Consider the following 18,721-nt stretch of genomic DNA (forward strand, 5'->3'; position numbering starts at 1 on the left):
CAGCTATTCCAATTCCAGCTCCTGTTTGGCATCCAGCTGCACCACAGCTCCAGCTCCTCCTTGGCATCCAGATGCTCCATCTCCAGCTCCTCCTCAATATCCAGCCACTCCACAGCTCCAGCTCCTCCCTGGTGTTCAGCCTCTCCAGCTCCAGCTCCTCCTCGGTGTCCAGGCATTCCAGCTTCAGCTCCTCCTCAGAATCCAGCTACTCCAGTTCCAACTGCTGTTCAGTGTCCAGCTGCTCCATAGCTCCAGATCCTCCTCGGCATCTAGCTGCTCCAGATTCAGCTCTTCCTTAGCATCTAGCTGCTCCAGGTTCAGCTCCTCCTCATTGTCCCATTGCTCCAAAACTCCAGCTCCTCCTCAGGTCCTGGCAGCGTGGCAGCTCCAGCTCATCCTTGGTGTCCAGCCACTCCAGCTCCAGCTCGTCCTTGGTGTCCAGCCATTCCAGCTCCAGCTCGTCCTTGGTGTCCAGCTTCTCTGCATCTCCAGCTCCTCCCCGGTGTCCAGCTGCTTCAGCTCTTGCTCCTCCTTTGCCACCAGTCACTCAGCAGCTCCAGCCCCTCTAGGCCCACAGCCACTCCAGTTCCAGCTCCTCCTCTGCATCCAGCCACTCCGCTGCTCCAGCCATTCCTCAGCCACTGGCTGCTCTTCATTTCCAGCTCCACCTCAGCCCCCGCCACTCCACAGCTCTAGTTCCTCCTCGGCATCCAGCCTCTCCAGCTCCAGCTAATCCTCAGCGTCCAGCCACTTAGCAACCCCAGCACCTCCTTGATGTCCAGGTGCTCCACAGCTCCAGCTCTTCCTCAGTGTCCAACCACTACAGCTCCAGCTCTTCCTCAGTGTCCAGCCACTCCAATTCCAGCTCCTCCTTGGCTCCCAGCCACTCCAGCTCCATCTCCTCCTCGGCATACAGCCACACGACAGCTCCAGCTCCTCCTCAGTGTCCAGCTGCTCTGCAGCTCCAGCTCCCCTCCACATCCTGGCAGCTTGGCAGCTCTAGCTCCTCCTTGGCCCCTGTCACTTGGAAGCTCCAGCTCCTATTCGGCTCCCAGCCACTCCAGCTCCAGCTCCTCCTCAGTGTCCAGTGGCTCCAGCTGTAGCTCGTCCTAGGAGTCCAGCTGCTCTGTAGCTCCAGCTCCTCCTCAGCCCCTGGTTGCTCCATACCCCCAGCTCCTCCTTGGCATCCAACTGAACAGCTCCAGCTTCTCTTGGCATCCAGCCATTCCATAGCTCCAGCTCTTCTCAGCCTCCAGCTGCTCTGCAGTTCCAGCTCCTCCTCGGCATCCAGCAGCTCCAGCTCCAGCTCCTCCTCAGCTTCCAGCCAATAAAGCTCCAGCTCCTCCTTGATGTCCAGCTGCTCCGCAGCTCCAGTTCCTCCTCAGCATCCAGCTGCTTAGTGGCTCCAGCTTCACCTTGGCATCCAGCTGCTCTGCAGCTCCATCTCCTCCTCAGTGTCCAGCTGCTCTGCAGCTCCAGCTCCTCCTCAGTGTCCAGCTGCTCAAGCTCCAGCTCTTGCTCAGCATCCAGCCACTCTGCAGCTCCAGCTCCGCCCCGCATCCTGGCAGCTAGGCAGCACCAGCTCCTCCTTGGTGTCCAGCAGCTCCAACTCTAGCTCCTCCTTGGCCCCCAGTCACTTGGAAACTCCAGCACCTCGTCGGCTCCCAGCTGCTCCAGCTCCAGCTCCTCCTCAGTGTCCAGCGGCTCCAGCTCTAGTTCGTCCTAGTAGTCCAGATGCTCTGCAGCTCCAGCTACTCCTCAGCCCCTGGTCGCTCCATACCCCCAGCTCCTCCTTGGCATCCAGCTGACCAGCTCCAGCTTCTCGGCGTCCAGCCACTCCGCAGCTCCAGCTCCACCTTGGCTCCCAGTCACACCAGCTCCAGCTCCTCCTCACCCCCCAGGAGCTGCAGATCCAGCTTCTTCTCAGCATCAAGTTGTTTCAGATTCAGCTACTCCTCAGCTCCCAGCCGCTCCTCCTTGGCATCCAGCTGCTCCAGCTCCAACCCCTCCTCAGTGTCCAGCCACTCGGCAGCCCCAGCTCCTCCTCAACGTCCAGCCACTCTGCAGCTCCGGCACCTCCCAGGCTCCTGGCCACAAGGCATCTCGGGCACATCCTAGGCATCCAGCTGCTCCAGCACCAGTTCATCCTTGGTGTCCAGCTGCTCTGCAGCTCCAGCACCTCCTCAGCATCCAGGCGCCCGGCAGCTCCAGCTCCTCCTTGGTGTCCAGCCACTCCATCTCCAGCTCCTAATTGGCTTCAAGCCACTATACAGCTCCAGCTCCACCTTGGCTCCCAGTCACACCAGCTCCAGCTCCTCCTCAGCCCCCAGGAGCTCCAGATCCAGCTTCTTCTCAGCATCAAGCTGTTCCAGATTCAGCTACTCCTCAGCCCCCAGCCGCTCCTCCTTGGCATCCAGCTGCTCCAGCTCCAGCCCCTCCTCGGTGTCCAGCCACTCGGCAGCCCCAGCTCCTCCTCGACGTCCAGCCAGCAGCTCCAGCACCTCCCAGGCTCCTGGCCACAAGGCATCTCGGGCACATCCTAGGCATCCAGCTGCTCCAGCACCAGTTCATCCTTGGTGTCCAGCTGCTCTGGAGCTCCAGCATCTCCTCATCCAGCCCTTCCAGCTCAAGCTGTTAACCAGCATCCACCCACGCTGCAGCTCCAGCTTCTCCTCGGCTCCCGGCTGCTCAGCAGCTCCAGCTCCTCCTCAGTTCCCGGCCGCTCAGGAGCTCCAGATCCTCCTCAGCTCCCAGCTGCACCAGCTCCAGCTCCTCCTCAACCCCAAGGAGCTCCAGCTCCAGCTCCTCCTCAGCATCCAGCTGCAGCAGCTCCAGCTCCTCCTCAGCATCCAGCCCGCTCCAGCTCCTCCTTGGCATCCAGCCACTCGGCAGCTCCAGTTCCTCCTTAGTGTCCAGGCACTCCATGGCTCCAGATTCTTGGCATCCAGCTGCTCAGAAGTTCCAGCTCCTCAGCCCCTGGCTGCTCTGCAGCTCCAGCTCCTCCTCAGCCCTCAGATGCTCCAGCTCCAGCTCCTCCTCAGCATCTAGCTGCTCAGCTGCTTCAGCTCTTCCTCAGCCTCTGGCTGCTCTGCAGCTCCAGCTCCACTTCAGCCCTCAGCCACTCCAAAGCTGTAGCTCCTCCACAGCATCCAGCCACTCCTTCCCTGTTCCAGCTCCTCCTCAGCATCCAGTTGCTCGGCAGCTCCAGCTCCTCCTAGGCCCCCAGCCTCTCTCTCCAGCTCCAGCTCCTCCTTGGTATCTAGGCACTACAGCTCCAGCTTCTCCTCAGCGTCCAGCTACTCCAGTTCCAGCTCCTGTTTGGTGTTCAGCTGCTCCACAGCTCCAGCTCCTCTTCAACATCCAGCCACTCCAGCTCCAGCTCTTCCTCGTTGTCCAGTTGCTTGGAAACTCCAGCTCCTCCTCAGCTCTGGGCAGTGCAGCAGCTCCAGCTCCTCCTTGGTGTCCAGCTTCTTGGAAGCTTCAGCTCCTCCCTGGTGTCCAGCTGTTCCAGCTCTAGCTTCTTCTTTGCCCCGTCTCTCGGCAGCTCCAGCCCCTCTAGGCCCTCAGTTGCTGGCTGCTCCGCAGCTCCACCTCAGCCCCTGCCACTCCACAGCTCCAGCTCCTCCTCAACGTCCAGCCACTCAGCAGCCCCAGCACCTCCTCGATGTCCAGCCGCTCCACAGCTCCAGTTCCTCCTCAGCTCCCGGCCACTCAACATCTCCAGCTCCTCCTTGGCATCCAACTGCTCCAGCTCCAGCTCCTCCTAGTGTCCAGTTTCTCCAGCTCCAGCTCCTCCTCAGCCCCCACTGCTACACAGCTCCAGCTCCTCCTCAGCCCCCACCACTCTGCAGCTCCAGCTCATCCTCGGCATCCAGCCGCTCCAGCTCCAGCTCCTTCTCGGAGTCCAGTGGCTCCAGCTCTAGCTCCTCATTGTCCAGCTGCTCCAGCTCTAGCTCCTCCTCGGCCCCCACCCACTCCCGCTCCAGCTCCTCCTTGGTGTCCTGATGCTCCACAGCTCCAGCTCTTCCTCAGCCCCCGGCCACTCTGCAGCTCCAGCTCTACCTCAGTCCCCACCGCTCCACAGCTCCAGCTCCTCCCCAGCATTCAGCATCTCCAGCTTGTCCTTGGTTTCCAGGCACTCCAGCTCCAGGTCCTCCTCAGTGTTCAGTCACTCAGCAGCCCCAGGTCCTCCTCGGTGTCCAACTGCTCCTGCTGTAGCTCCACCTCAGTGTCTAGGCACTCCAGCTCCAGCTCCTCCTCAGCATCCAGCTGCTCCACAGCTCCAGTTCCTCCTAAGCCCCTGGTTGCTATTCAGTTCCAGCTCCTCCTTGATGTTCAGCCTCTCCAGCTCTATCTCCTCCTAGGCCCCCTGCTGCTTTAGTCTAGCTCCTCCTTGGCCCCAGTCACTCGGTATCTCCAGCTCTTCCTCAGCCCCCAGCCGCTCCAGCTCCAGCTCCTCCTCAATGTCCAGCCGCACAAGTTTCAGCTCCTGCTTGGCATCCAGGTGCTCCACAGCTCCAGCTCCTCCTCAGCCCCCATCTGCTTGGCACTTCCAGCTTCTCCTAGGCATCCAGCCACTCCAGCTCCAGCTCCTCCTGTGTCCAGCTGCTCTGTAGCTCCAGCTCCTCCGCAGCCCCTGCTGCTATGAAGCTCCAACTCCTCTTCAGATCCCTGCTGCTTGGCAGCTCCAGCTCCTCCTCAGTGACCAACCGCTCCAGCTCAAGCTCTTTATCAGCATCCAGCCACTCCAGTTCCAGCTCCTCCTTGGCGTCCAGCTGCTCCAGCTCCAGCTTCTAATCGGCGTAAAGCCACTATGCAGCTCCAGCTCCTCCTCAGCTCCCATCCACTAGGCAGCTCCAGCTCCTCTTTGGTTCCAGGGCTGCTCGGCAGCTCCAGCTCCTCCTCAGTGTCCAGCTGCTCCAGCTGTAGCTCCTCCTCAGTGTCCAGCAGCTCTAGCTCCAGCTCGTCCTTGGTGTCCAGCCACTCTGCAGCTCTAGCTCCTTGGCTCCCGGCCACTCAGCAGCTCCAGCTCCTCCTTGATGTCCAGATTCTCCAGCTCTAGCTCCTCCTCAGAATCCAGCTGCTCCAGCTGCAGTTCCTCCTGTGTCCAGCTGCTCCAGCTCTAACTCCTCCTTGGCCCAAGCTACTTCACACCCCCAACTCCTCCTTGGCTTCAAGGCACTTGGCAGCTCCAGCTCCTCCTTGGTGACCAGCTTCTCTGTGGCTCCAACTCCTCCTCAGACCCTGCTGCTATGCAGCTCCAGCTCCTCCTTGGCATCCAGCCACTCCACCTCCAGCTCCTCCTTGGCATCCAGCCACTCCACCTCCAGCTCCTCCTTGGCATCCAGCCACTCTGAAGCTCCAGCTACTCCTCAGATCCTGGATGCTCGGCAGCTCCAGCTCCTCCTCAGAGTCCAGCCACTCCAGCTGCAGCTCCTCCTTGGAATCCAGCCACTTCAGCTCTAGCTCCTCAACCTCCACCTGCTCCAGCTCTAGCTGCACCTCAGCATACAGCCACTCCACCTCCAGCTCCTCCTCAGTGCCAGCTGCTCCACCTCTCCAGCTCTTCCTCAACCCCCAGCTTCTCTGCAGCTCCAGCTCCTCCTCGGTGTCCAACCACTCAAGCTCCAGTTCCTCCTCAGAGTCCAGCCGCTCCAGCTCCAGGTCCTCCTCGGCCCTCAGACACTCCAGCTCCAGCTCTTCCTCAGGGTCCAGCCGCTCTGCTGCTCCAGCTCTTCCTCAGCCCCTGGCCTCTCTGCAGCTCCCGCTCCACCTTGGTGTCCAGCTGCTCCAGCTCCAGCTTCTAATCAGCGTAAAGCCACTATGCAGCTCCAGCTCCTCCTCGGCTCCCGTCCACTCTGCAGCTCCGCTGCTCGGCAGCTCCAGCTACTCTAGGTGTCCAGCTTCTCCAGCTCTAGCTCCTCCTCAGATCCTGGATGCTTGGCAGCTCCAGCTCCTCCTTGGCATCCAGCCCCTTCAGCTCTACCTCCTCCTAGACCTCCAGCCACTCCAGCTCCAGTTCCACCTCAGCATCCAGCCACTCAGCAGCTCCAGCTTGTCTTCAACTTCAGCTGCCCTGCGGCTCCAGCACCTCCTCGGCTCCCAGTTGCTCGGCATCTCCAGCACCTACTCGGCATCCAGCCACTCCAGCTCCAGCTCATCTTTGGTGTCCAGCTGCTCTGCAGCTCCAGGACCTCCTCAGCATCCAGGTGCCTGGCAGCTCCAGCTCCTCCTTGACGTCCATCCACTCCATCTCCAGCTCCTAATCGGCTTCAAGCCACTATGCAGCTCCAGCTCCTCCTTGGCTCCCATCCACTTGGCAGCTCCAGCTCCTCCTCAGTTCATGGCCGCTCCTTAGCTCCAGCTCCTTTTCGGTGTCCAGGTGCTCTGCAGCTCCAGCTCCTCCTCAGCATCCAGCCTCTCAAGCTCCAGCTCCTCCTTGCCTCCCAGAAGCTCAGCAGCTCCAGCTCCTCCTCAGTGTCCAGCTGCTCCAACTCCAGCTCCTCCTTGGCTCCCTACAGCTCGGCAGCTCCAGCTCCTCCTTGGTGTCCAGCCACTCCAGCTCCAGCTCCTCCTCAGCATCCAGCTGCTCCGCAGATCCAGCTCCTCCTCACATCCTGGACACTCGGCAGCTCCAGCTCCTCATGAGTCCAGCTGCCCCAGCTCCAGCTCCTCCTCAGTGCCCTGCTGTTCTGCTGCTCGAGCTCTTCCTCAGCCCCTGACCACTCTGTAGCTCCAGCTGCACTTCAGCCCCCACTGCTCCACAGTTCCAGCACCTACTCGGCGTCCAGCCGCTCCACCTCCAGCTCCTCCTGGGCGTCCAGCCGCTCAGCAGCCCCAGCTCCTCTTTGGCGTCCATCTGCCCCATGGTTCCAGCACCTCCTCAGCTCCCAGTCGCTCAGCATCTCCAGCACCTACTCGGCGTCCAGCTGCTCCAGCTCCAGCTCCTCCTTGGCGTCCAACTGCTCCAGCTCCAGCTCATCCTTTGTGCCAAGCTGCTCTGCAGCTACAGCACCTCTTCAGCATCCAGGCACCCAGCAGCTCCAGTTCCTCCTCAGCTCCTGGCTGCTCGGCATCTGCAGCTCCTCCTCGGCATCCAACCCCTCCAGCTTCAGCTCCTCCTCAGCATCCAGCCACTCGGCAGCTCCAGGTCCTCCTCGACATCCACCCCTTCTGCAGCTCCAGCATCTTCTTGGCTCCCAGCAGCTTGGCATCTCCAGCACCTCCTAAGCGTCCAGCCGCTCTAGCTCTAGCTCATCGTCGGTGTCCAGCCACTCCAGCTCCAGCTCCTCCTTGGTGTCCAGCTGCTCTGCAGCTCCAGCTCCTCCCCAGCCCCTGGCCACTCCTCAGCTCCAGCTCCACCTCAGTGTCCAGCCACTCGGCAGCCCCAGCTCCTCCTCGACGTCCAGCTGCTTCAGCTGAAGCTCCACCTCGGTGTCCAGGCACTCCAGCTCCAGCTCCTCCTCAGCGTCCAGCTGCTCTGCAGCTCCAGTTCCTCTTCAACCCCCAGCTGCTCGAGTTCTAGCTCCTCCTCAACACCCAGCTGCTACAGCTCCAGCTCCTCCTTAGTGTCCAGCCACTCCACTTCCAGCTTCTCCTCAGTGTCAGCTGCTCCACAGATCCAGCTCCTCCTCGGCATCCAGCCACTGCAGCTCAGCTCATCCTCAGCATCCAGCCACTTGGCAGCCCCAGCTCCTCCTTGAAGTCCAGCCGCTTGGAATCTCCAGCTTCTCCTAGGCATCCAGCCACTCCAGCTGCAACTCCTCCTTGGCTCCTGGCAGCTTGGCAACTCCAGCTCCTCCTCGCCATTCAGCCACTCCAGCTCCAACTCCTCCTGAACATCCAGCTGCTCCAGTTTCAACTCTGCTTGGCTTCCAGTTGCTCCACAGCTCCAGCTCCTCCTCAGCATCCAGCCGCTCCAGCTCCAGCTCCTCCTTGGCCTCCAGTCGCTCAGCATCTCCAGCTCTTGTTCGGCCCCCAGGTGCTCCAGGCCCAGCTCCTCCTTGGAATCCAGTTGCTCCAGTTCTAGCTCCTCCTCAATCCCCAGCTGCTACAGCCCCAGCTCCTCCTCAGTGTCCAGCCACTCCAGTTCCAACTACTCCTCGGTGTCCAGCTGCTCTGCAGATCCAGCTCTTCCTCAGCATCCAGCCACTCCAGCTCAGCTCCTTCTCAGCATCCAGCCACTTGGCAGCCCCAGCTCCTCCTTGAAGTCCAGCCGCTCCAGCTCCAGCTCCTCCTTGGCTCCCGGCTGCTTGGCAGCTCCAGCTCCTCCTAGGCTCCCAGCCGCTCCAGCCCCAGCTCCTCCTTGGCTTCCAGCCATTCCAACTCCAGTTCCTTTTTGGCTCCCAGCCACTTGGCAAGTCCAGCTCCTCCTCAGTGTCCAGCCACTCCAGCTCTAGTTCCTCCTCGGCACCAGTTGCTCCCCAGTTCCAGCTCCTCCTTGGCGTCCATCCACTCCACAACTCCTGCTCTCTTCAACCCGTGGCCACTCTGCAGCTCCAGCTCCTCCTCAGCCTCCAGCTGCTTGGCAATTCCAGCTCCACCTTGGCATCCAGCTGCTCCACACCTCCACTCCTCCTTAGCTACCGGCCACTCCAGCTCCAGCTCCTCCTTGGCGTCCAGCCGCTTCAGCTCTAGCTCCTCCATGACCTCCAGTTGCTCCAGCTCCAGTTCCACCTCAGCATCCAGCTGCTGCAGCTCCAGCTCCTCCTCAGTGTCCAGCTGCTCTGTGGCTGTAGCTCCTCCTCAGCCCCTGGTGCTCTGCAGCTCCAGCTAATCCTCAGCACCCACTGCTCTGCTGCTCCATCTCTTCCTCGGCTCCCGGCTGTTCTGCAGCTCCAGCTTCTCCTTGGCATCCAGCTGCTACAGCTGCAGCTCCTCCTTGGCATCCAGCCACTCTAACTCGAGCTCCTCCTTGGCTCCCAGCTGCTCGGCAGCTCCAGCTCCTCCTCAGTGTCCAGTCACTCCAACTCTAGCTCCTCCTTGGCCACCAGTTGATCCTCAGCTCCACCTGCTCCTTGGCATCCAGATACTCACAGCTCCAGCTCCTCCTCGGCTCCCGGCTGCTCCAGCTCTGGCTCCTCCTTGGCCTCCAGCTGCTCAGCAGCTCCATCTCTTCCTTGGCATCCAGGTGCTCCAGCTCCAGCTCCTACTCGGCGTCCAGCTGCTCCAGCTCCAACTCCTCCTTGGCTCCCAGCCACTCAACAGCTCCAGCTCTTCAGTGTCCAGCCACTCCAGCTCTAGCTCCTCCTTGGCCACCAGTCACTCGGCAGCCACAGCTCCTCCTTGGCATCCAGCTGCTCCAGCTCTAGCTCCTTCTCAGCCCTCAGCCCCTCCAGCTCCAGCCCCTCATTATCCAGCCATTCCAGTTCCAGCTGCTCCTCAGCATCCTGCTGCTCTGCATCTCCAGCTCTCCCTCATCTCCTGGCCACTCGGCAGCTCCAGCTCCTCTTCGGCATCCAGCTGCTTCAGCTCTAGCTCCTCCATGACCTCTAGCCACTCCAGGTCCAGCTCCACCTCCACATTCAGCTGCTCCAGCCCCAGCTCCTCCTCAGTGTCCAGCTGCTCTGCATCTCCATCTCTTCCTCAGCCCCCAACAACTCCACAGCTCCAGCTCCTCCTCGGCATCCAGCCAATCTGCAGTTCCAGCTCCTCCTCAGATCCTGGATGCTCAGCAGCTCTAGCTCCTCCTCATAGTCCAGCTGGTCCAGCTGTAGCACCTCCTTGGCACCAGTCGCTCGGCAGCTGCAGCTCATCCTCGGCCCCCAGCCTCTCCAGCTTCAGCACCTCCTCGGTGTCAAGCTGTTCCAGCTCTATCTCCTCTTTGGAACCAGTTGCTCTGCAGCTCTAGCTCCCACTTGGCCCTAGCCACTCCATTTCTAGCACCTCCTCAGCGTCCAGCCGTTCCGCAGATCCAGCTCCTCCTCAGTGTCCAGCTATTCCAGCTCCAGCTCCTCTTCAGCAACTAGCTGCTCCAGCTCCAGCTCCTCCTTGGCTCTTGGCTGCTCAGCAGCTCCAGCTCCTCCTCAGAGTCCAGCCGCTCATCTCCAGCTCCTCATTGGCCCCCAGCCACTCCAGCTCCAGTTCCTCCTTGGCCCTCAGCTGCTCCAGCTCCAGCTCCTCCTCAGCATCCAGCCATTGCAAATCCAGCTCCTCCTCGGCATCCAGCTGCTCAAGCTCCATCTCTTTCTTGGCATTCTGCCACTCCACAGGTCAGGCTCCTCAGCCCCCAGCTGCTCCACAGCTCCAGCTCCTCCTTGGCCCCCAGCCGCTCCATCTCCATTTCCTCCTCAGTATCCAGCCGCTCTGAAGCTCCAGCTCCTCCTCGGCTCCCATCCGCTCAGCAGCTACACCTCTTCTTTGGTGTCCAGCCACTCCAGCTGCAGCTCCTCCTCGGCCCCAAGCTGCTCCACAGTTCCAGCTCCTCCTTGGCTCCTAGCCACTCAGTATCTTCAGCTCCTCCTCGGTGTCCAGCCCCTCCAGAGCTCCAGCTCCTCCTTGGTGTCTAGCAGCTCCTCAGCTCCAGCTCTTCCTTGGCATCCAGCTGCTCCACAGCTCCAACTCCTTGGAGTCCAGTCACTCCAGCTCTAGCTCCTCCTCAGCCCCCAGCTGCTCCCCAGCTCCAACTCCTCCTCAGTGTCCAGGCACATAGCATCTCCATCTTCTCCTCAGCATCCAGCCGCTCCAGCTCCAGCTCCTTGGCCCCCAGCCACTCAGCAGCTCCAGCTCCTCCTCAGTGTCCAGCTGTTCCAGCTCTAGCTCCTCAGCATCCAGCCACTCAAGCTGCAGCTCCTCCTAAGCATCCAGCCACTTCAGCTCCAGCTCTTCCTCAGCCCCCAGCTGCTCCACAGCTTCAGCTTCTCCTCAGTCTCCAGCTGCTCCAGCTCCAGCTCCTCCTCAGTGTCCAGCTGCTCAGCTCCTCTTTGGTGTCCAGTTGCTCCACAGCTCCAGCTCCAGTAGCTCCTCTGGCTCCCCGAATGCCTCCTGTCACAGGCAGGACAACAAACGGTGCCTGTGCTCCAAATCCAAACCACCTAAAATGGAGAGGAAAAGATGGAGCACATCTCCTAAACCCACCAAAGTGCACATTTGGAGGTTCACCAGGAACGTGACCAAGGACCACATCATGGAGATATTTTCCACTATGGGAAGAGTAAAATGATTGACATGCCTGTCGACAGGATGCACCCATCTGTCTAAAGGCTATGCCTGTGTGGGGTTTGAGGAGGCCAAGAAGGCACTGAAGCACATGGATGAAGCACAAATTGATGGCCAGGAAATCACTGCTACTGCTGTGCTGGCCTTCTGGCCCAGGCCACCCCCTTGGGGATTCAGTCCTCCCAGGAGAATGCTTCTGCCACCTCCTATGTGGCGCAGGTCACCCCCCATGGATGAGAAGATCTCCTCCCTGAGGTCAGGTCTCCCGTGCACTGGCAATCTCGCTCTCCTGGCTGCCACCACCACAGGAGCCCCTCCAGCTCCAACTCTTCCCACCGAAACTTGTTCCCCTGTAACTTATATCCCAGCCACCTCAGTTCTGTTGCTTTTCTGGCTGGAAAAGAATCAGTAGGAAAGGGAATTCCTCATGCAGGCAGGCTTCAGTGTCCACAGTGGAGTCATTTTCTCTGCAGGTCGAGTTCTGGCTGCAGAGACTTGAGGGTGTGGGGTTGTGCCTGGGAAGATGCCCTCCAGTTTCAGAGCCATAAAGCTCACCCATTCCTGGTTCCCAAGAGTCCCTTCAGCAGGGACAAGTGAGGCTTCTGGTACAACGAAGCTCTGTCTGGCAGTGCAGTGACCCTTCCACAGGTGGTCTGGGCCAGGCTGTAGCCTTCTCACACCCTTGCTGGGCACTGCTGTCCTACAACCAGCTGCTGTTGACCCAGAGGGGTGGCCATGAATGGCTCTGTCTCTCCACATACTCCTCACACCCCTCTCCAGTTCCCATCACTCATTGATGTTGAGTGAGCTGAGAGCCCGCTCTGCAGGGTCATCATGGAAACCCCCCATTGGCACCTGCCACTCATGGTGGGCTTGCTGGTTACCTTGGTATTGCTCTTGTTGGCTTTTATTGTACAGTCAGTACTATCAAATTCTTGTTTTGAGTTTTGTAACTTTACAACATTTTAGATAACTGTTGTGTTTGTTCTTTGTTGTGTATAGCGAAATAATTGTGTTGAATAAACCTAGGGTTAGAATGCACAAAAAAGGATGTTTATGTTAATACTATATTTTTTAATTTAATTGTGACACCAACATTTAGAAATTTCAATTACATAAAAATGGTTTGTTACAAATTCATTACTCTTCTACCACATTGGAGCACACAATAAAAGAAAGATTGTTTCCTTAAATTTTTCTTCTGAATTTTCTTCTTATGCCTTGACCTAATTGATTTGGATTTGAGCAAGCTGACTTATGCTTATATCCTTGTTTTATTCCCAAGCTATTGACTGGAACACAACTGGTACTTAAATTTGTAAAAATGTCACCAACTCAATAACTGGAATTGATCTGTGTCTTAGTTAAGGCATACTTCCATATCTAATTTTTATCTCTGCTAATTTTGACCACTCAGATATAATTTAACAGATTTTTCTTCAATTTTTTGCTAAAATATATATACCTGAAATTTTGTTGGAAAAATGTGTATAAAGCAATTTCTATTCTTATTAGTGATTCACAGTGTCTTGATTTATGATGGAACTGAAAAATTTGGCAGCACTTAGAACTGAAATGATATTTTGAGGTTAGAACTTGGATCCAATGGATTTCACATTTTGAGCATTAAATACCTTTGTGTCCTTGGAAGAAAACTCTGAGACATTTGTATCCTGTTTTTAAAATTCATCAAAACGTGGCCAGTGCCGCGGCTCACTAGGCTAATCCTCCGCCTAGCGGCACCGGCACACCAGGTTCTAGTCCCGGTCAGGGCGCCGGATTCTGTCCCGGTTGCCCCTCTTCCAGGCCAGCTCTCTGCTGTGGCCAGGGAGTGCAGTGGAGGATGGCCCAGGTGCTTGGGCCCTGCACCCCATGGGAGACCAGGAAAAGCACCTGGCTCCTGGCTCCTGCCATCGGATCAGTGCAGTGCGCTGGCCACAGTGCGCCGGCCTTGGCGGCCATTGGAGGGTGAACCAACGGCAAAGGAAGACCTTTCTCTCTGTCTCTCTCTCTCACTGTCCACTCTGCCTGTCAAAAAAATAAAAAAAAATTAAAAAAAGAAAAAAAAATCATCAAAATGTGAAAGAAATTTCAAAACTAACCTCACAGAAAGTGCTTATGTAAACTACTCTCAAATTTAAAGTTGGTGCTCAAAATATTTACAAATCTTGAAACTTTTTCAACAGTTCATGAAAATGACACTATAGTAGCATTTTCAACTTTAAATAGTATTTTCCATTTCCAATCATATGTGACTTCATAGAACTTTGATCTGTTGCTGAATTTAAAAACATACAAATGAAACAGAGATCTATAAAGTTTATTTAGGTGTAAAATATAAATTATCCCAGAGTTCATATATACATACATATTTATGAAGGCCATCATTTAATTCAATCATCCACAAAGAACAGATATTCAAATAAATTAAATCGCACTGTTAATAACATGTAATATTTAGTTAGGCTTACAATGGTTACATCTGTTTTGAATAGGTACAGAAGTTTTTCGTCTTGTCAGTATGCCATGAACAATACAGTTTAAAAAGTATTTACAAAGAATGTACTTGGTATTCCATACCATAATATATTTAGAGATTAAAGTATGTAAAAGAATGTGCATAGATTATTTGCAAAAACTCTGATATTTTATGTTGGGTACTTGAGCATGCATGTAATTTGGCATGTATACCAAGTGGAAATGTATTTCATAACTAGTATGGTAACAATCATTCTAACCAGAAACTCAGCTACTCAAAAGAGAGGCTAGTCAATGGGTACTGACTGAATATCAGTTTTTCTCTAAGATAGACAGAAGATACCAACAAATATATATGTGTACACAATGTAAAATAATTCCATATTAATCATCTTGAATCATACAGAAGGCAATTTATTGTCTCCTAAGCTTGGTTTAACTGGGGCCTTCCTGTAACCTATTGTATCCTGTCAGGGAGTCTACTATGCTGTGCTTGCCTATTTTCTTAACTGTGTAGCTTACTAAACTGAAGCTTTGGGTCAGAGATTCTCCTCACTCAGCAATGGATTTTCTTTGATAGCACACTATCCTTTACATATTGCTTTATAAAATCAAACATAATTCAAAGGAAGTATAAAATAGTGTCTGTCTTCAAGAGCCACAGATGACTACTGAAACCACAGTAAGTTAAAGGCATCTCCCAAGTGCATTGTATAGATTTTGAAGGTATTGCCCTCCAGACCTTATTAAGTAAACCGTAGTATCTCAAAGGGTTATGAAAGATGGAACTTACTGACTCTTTATGCCTGGAAGAACAGGAGCCCTATGAAAGCCTGGAGCCCCTAGGGTCAAATAGATAAGGCATCTGAGTGACCAACATCAGCAGAGATGGAAATTAGAGATGGAAATATGACTTAACTAAGTCACACATTAATGACAGCTTTTGATTTGATGACATTATCAAAAGCTTAGCTGATACCACTATGTTACAGTTTGTAGCCAGGGGAACAAAGCAAGAACATAAGCAAAAGTCAAGTTCTTCAGTAGTCAATTCAATGAGGTCAAGGTATAAGAAGAAAATCCAAGAGAGGGTTTTATGGGAAAGCATGCTGTCCACCCTTTATCTTGTGCTTCAATTGTAATAGAAGAGTAATTATATTTATTCATTTCTAAATACTGGTATCAGAATGTAAGTGGGAAGCATGATTTTACCATGGTATTTTAAAAAAGAAATGTCCAGGAGAAATATTGTAAATTTATAATAGTTTAAAATACTAAATGGTGAAATTAAATATGCACCCAAATAAAAAGTTCAAGAAATGTAAGAATGGCTTGGTTTCTTGACCCACAAATCAGCTAATTCTATGCAACTTTCAGCTAACCACAATAAAAAAGTACAAAATAAATACAGCAAAATTTTATTCAATGGTATGATTTGGCACTTACACTTATGTCTAGGTAGTGAGCATTCAATGAATGACGATAAAACAATTGACCGCAAGACTAGTTAAGTATTTCCAAGTCTCTCAAAATCCCATTAAAACCTTTCTAAAATGTTTCTTAATAAATTCTATAGTCTGAGTACAATCATATCAAGTATGTCAAAATCCTGCTATACACATCTCAGACTTTATTCTCTATTTGGTAAATGATTGAGCAGAAAATTTCATAAATGAAACATAAAATTAATACAAATACATAGTTTCTTTGCAAATATTCACAGCGGAATCACTTCTCCAGTGTATTGGGAATGAAATTATAGACTGAACACTGAGTATGTCATTTGAAATAATTAGTTAACATCAATTTTATCACATGTGAGGTAAATCCCTATGTCATTGTGTGTCTCCAACACAATGAGAAAATTAGCCATGTATGCTCTTCAAGAATTTTTTTTGACAGGCAGAGTGTACAGTGAGAGAGAGGGACAGAGAGAAAGGTCTTCCTTTGCCATTGGTTCACCCTTCAATGGCCACCATGGCCAGTGCTCTGTGGCTGGTGCATCGCACTGATCTGAAGCCAGGAGCCAGGTGCCTCTCCTGGTCTCCCATGGGGTGCAGGACCCAAGGACTTTGGCCATCCTCCACTGCACTCCCGGGCCATAGCAGAAAGCTGGCCAGGAAGAGGGGCAACCAGGACAGAATCTGGCACCCCAACCGGGACTAGAACCTGGTGTGCCGGCACCGCAGGTGGAGGATTAGCTTACTGAGCTGCGGTGCCAGCCTCTTCAAGAAATTTTGATAGTGCTGAATAGCATCACATCACCACAGAGCAACTATGTGCTGTCACCTTGAGCTTGCAGAGTGCACCTGTGAGGTGCTGGTAGGATGACTTTCTTCCTTCCCCATTGTGGACATATACTATGAGTATGTCAGAGTCCAGTTGTACACTGGAGGTTCAAGCTTGGATTGAATGAAAAGGCATCTTTGCAAATGACTTAAAGACACTTTTGTATTTACTTCCTAGGATGATGGAGGAGCAAAGAAAAGAGAACAACTAATTGTTGGACCCAATAAATCATCTTATAGTATAAACAAATAATTGATTAAAAAAATCCTGGCAGTTACCATCATCAATTTTCAGAATCTAAACAGTAAAACAGTGTGGTTGGTTTTATTTAATGCTAGGAACCTTAGGAAATACAGGAAGTGGAACACTAGGTTGGTTTGGATACTGCAGGGCAGCAGTGCCTATCAGAGTTGTAATGGTAAAGGAAAATTTTTGCTTATCACTCATATTCTCATTTTCTCCCCTGCCTCAGTATCATCCAGTAGAGAAAGTTCTAGCAAAGCCATATATGTGATAACAAAGCAGTGGATGTAGCGAGTGTTCAAGTGACACAAATCCTAAATTCTTATGGAATCTGTTACTAGGAACTTGTTCATTTTTGAACCAAGGAGTGAGTATATATATATTAGTATAATTGGCCTTAGTGTATCATGTTATTAGATTTTAGGGCCTGGACTATTAATCAGGAAGTTCAGCAAATGGTAGAATTTGGGGTGCAGCCAAAAAGGACACTATCTGTAAGTCATTGTCACAGGTCATTAAAATAAGACAATTACCTCTATTTCAACTACTGTTCAAACATGCAAGAAAATGAAGAAAAAATTAAAAGGTTTAAAATCAAGATGGCAATGTTAATTATAAGCAATGGATGTGGTTACTTATTATTTCTGATTTTTCTTCTCAGTTTGAAAGTTTGATTCTCAGTTGGGAGGAAATCTCTGTTAGGCTATAATAGAATTCTCTGGTGCTATGAGGGTTACCCATGTGTTGCCACTAGAAAGAAGGTGATAGCAACTAGCTTTCACCTGGAAAATGTCCTCTGACATTTAAGATTTTCATAGAAAGGAACATGAGTTGATTGCCTATATTGAGAACCTAATACACATGCATACAATGAAATGCATGTTCTTTATTTTTGGAAAATTTTCTGTATGCCTATGTGTATAATACCCATATACATGAGATCCTCAAAATCCCACTTCACCAATATCTCTGTTTCTCCAGGTTCATCCTCAAAGGGGAGAAAAATATGTAGAGAAGTGAAAAGAGATGAAAACTTTAATGAATGAGACTTGATGAAAATAAGATACAGATGAATGACTTCTCTCAACTGTTCATATGTAAAATCACAAACATTTTTAAAACTAGATTCTGTCTCTGGTACTGTGTTATAGTGGGTAAAGGCACTATCCATAGTGCTGACATCAAGTCCTGGCTGATCAAATTCTGAGCAGGGACTTGATAATGTGCCTGGGAAAGCAGCAGATGTCCTAAGTCCATGGGACCCTACACCATGAGGGAGACTTGAATGAGGCTCCTGGCTTTGACCTAGCCCAGCCCTGAATGTTGCAGCTGTCTGGGGGTGTCCCAGCAGTTGGAAGCTTGCTCTCTCTCTCTCTCTCTCCCCTCCTTCTGCCTTTGACTTTCTCTGTGATTTTGTCTCTAAAATCAGTAAATAAACCTTTAATAAATAGTCTCTGTAAATGCAATTCCTTTTACATGTAGAGCTTTTGATAATTTATCCAGAAGAGAAAAATGCATATTAATCATCTTAGTATTATCTAGGGTACCATATTATGAATATTAAAATTTACACACAGAAACCCACCCATGTATATAGAGAAATACTATGAAATCTTGTATGATTACATGACACTGAATTAAGTAACTGCTGCTTAAAATGCTATGTACCATTGTTTCATTGTGATTGAAAAAATGAAACATGACTCACAAAGGAACAATAGTGTATTTACATGGCTTAGTGTAACATACACATTCATGGTCTATCTATAATTTTATCATAAACTTTGGTACAACTACACAAAGACAGAAGGAAGGCAAATATATTGTTAACCTTATTCTGATTCATATACTTAACATTAAAATCTACAGTTGAGCTTTTGATTAGAAATATCATTAAAATTACGTTTTCTGTGATGTTAAACAATATCAGCTATATTGGCATCATACTACCAGTTTTTTCTTTCAATATTACATTTAATTAAGTTGTCAGAGGGGCCAGCCCTGTGGCATAGCAAGTAAAGCCACCTCCTGGAGTGCTGGCATCCCATATGGGTGCCTGTTCAAGTCCCAGCTGCTCTATTTCTGATCCAGCTCTCTACTATGGCCTGGGAAAGCAATAGAGGATGGCCCAAGTCCTTGGGCCCCTGCACCCACATGAGAGACCTGGAGGAAGCTCCTGGCTTTGGATCAGAGCCAATCTGTTGTGGCCAATTGTGGAATGAATCAGTGGATGGAAGACCTTTCTCTCTCTTACTCTCTCTTTCTGCCTCCCCTCTCTCTGTGTAACTCTGATTTTTGAATAAATAAATAAATCTTTTAAAAAATATGTCACAATGATGTAGATCCAATAGAACAATGTATTGTTTTTCTTTCTTTCTTTTTTTACTTGACAGGCAGAGTGGACAGTGAGAGAGAGAGAGAGAAAGGTCTTCCTTTGCCGTTGGTTCACCCTCCAATGGCCGCCATGGCCAGCGCGCTGCGGCCGGCGCACCGCGCTGATCCGATGGCAGGAGCCAGGAGCCAGGTGCTTTTTCCTGGTCTCCCATGGGGTGCA

The 18,721-nt window shown here is 52.3% G+C and overlaps 1 pseudogene; it reads left to right on the forward strand.

The window, feature by feature from the left end:
• Positions 1-12,154, forward strand: part of LOC149119286 (uncharacterized) — a 212,042-nt pseudogene extending 199,888 nt beyond the window's left edge.
• The last annotated feature ends 6,567 nt before the right edge of the window (positions 12,155-18,721 follow it).

This window comes from Oryctolagus cuniculus, chromosome Y, assembly GCF_051225735.1.
Source record: "Oryctolagus cuniculus isolate XC-2025 breed Fujian yellow rabbit chromosome Y, ASM5122573v1, whole genome shotgun sequence".
NCBI classification, from domain to species: domain Eukaryota; kingdom Metazoa; phylum Chordata; class Mammalia; order Lagomorpha; family Leporidae; genus Oryctolagus; species Oryctolagus cuniculus.